The sequence below is a fragment of the Ursus maritimus genome, unplaced genomic scaffold (genome assembly GCF_017311325.1).
Source record: "Ursus maritimus isolate PB19 unplaced genomic scaffold, ASM1731132v1 scaffold_594, whole genome shotgun sequence".
NCBI classification, from domain to species: domain Eukaryota; kingdom Metazoa; phylum Chordata; class Mammalia; order Carnivora; family Ursidae; genus Ursus; species Ursus maritimus.
The window spans coordinates 5,560-6,915 of NW_024426768.1; the positions used below are offsets into that span (position 1 = coordinate 5,560).

Sequence of the window (1,356 nt, forward strand, 5' to 3'; positions counted from 1 at the left end):
TACATGCTCTTGCACACCTCACAAACCCTCTAACATTCCGGGTGTAGGTTTAGAGTTCTTTATGGGATAACATGACACCTGTCCCACAAGATTTGTGTGAATATCTGAAAACTGAAGTTGCACCTGGAGGCCAAGTATATAATCTGGAAAGTTATATCATGAAATATAGTATTTTTCAAAAGTGGTCAACACCACCAAAACAAAGGCAGTCACATCTGTTCTGTTTACTGGCCTCCATGTCAGCATAGATCCCAAGCTGAATATATAGTCAGAGGTCATGCAAATAGGGCCCTCCCTCTGCTGATTAAAACAGCCCAACCCTGACTCTGCAGATGGGAGAGGAGCCCCAGACCCAGGGTTCCAGGTGTTCCAATCAGTATCAGGACAGAACACAGAGAGCTCACCATGGAGTCGTTGCTCATCTGGGTTTTCCTTGTTGCTCTTTTAAAAGGTAACTCATGCTGAACAAGAGACATGGAGTGTGTGAGTGGATCTGAGGGAGACAAACAGTGGGTGTGTGACAGTTTCCTGACCAGGATGTCTTGTGTCTGCAGGTGTCCAGTGTGAGGTGCAGCTGGTGGAGTCTGGGGGAGACCTGGTGAAGCCTGGGGGGTCCCTGAGACTCTCCTGTGCAGCCTCTGGATTCAGCGAGACTCTCCTGTGCAGCCTCTGATTTACTTTCAGTAGTTACGATATGAGCTGGGTCCGCCAGGCTCCAGGGAAGGGGCTGCAGTGGGTCGCATACATTAATAGGGGTGGAAGTAGCACAAGCTACGCAGACTCCGTGAAGGGCCGATTCACCATCTCCAGAGACAACGGCAAGAACACGCTGTATCTGCAGATGAACAGCCTCAGAGTCGAAGACACGGCCGTGTATTACTGTGCGAGTGACACAGTGAGGGGACATCAGTGTGAGCCCAGACACAAACCTCACTGTAGAAGGGATCTGGACCAGCAGGGGGTGCACAATAGTCACCAGTTCTGTCCTTAAGCCCCAGGACCAGCTGCAGATGGAGGTCGTGGGCAGGTTTCCTGTCAGGGTCTGGGGCTTCCTCTCCACAGAGCAGTTGCCCCCAGGGACCTTCTCTGGACACATGATTCTGTGCTCACCTCTTCACTCTCTGACTTAGAAAATTTTCTAACATGAAAGCAGATATAGTAAATCCACAAAAAACAGAGTCACTGAAAACGGTAATTCCTGTCCCTAAATACCAATGAATTACAAATATCCTGGTGCTCACATCTGAACCTTCACAGGAATCCCAGCTATACTCACTGTGCATCACAGGATGACCCAGCTCAATGTGCAAGCTTTCTAGAAGCAGCATTAAGTGCGTGCTGGACATGAGGCTACAG

At 49.4% G+C, this 1,356-nt stretch overlaps 1 pseudogene; it reads left to right on the plus strand.

Moving 5' to 3' along the window:
• Positions 1-293: 293 nt before the first annotated feature.
• LOC121100940 lies at positions 294-1,006 on the plus strand (annotated as a pseudogene).
• Positions 1,007-1,356: the final 350 nt, after the last annotated feature.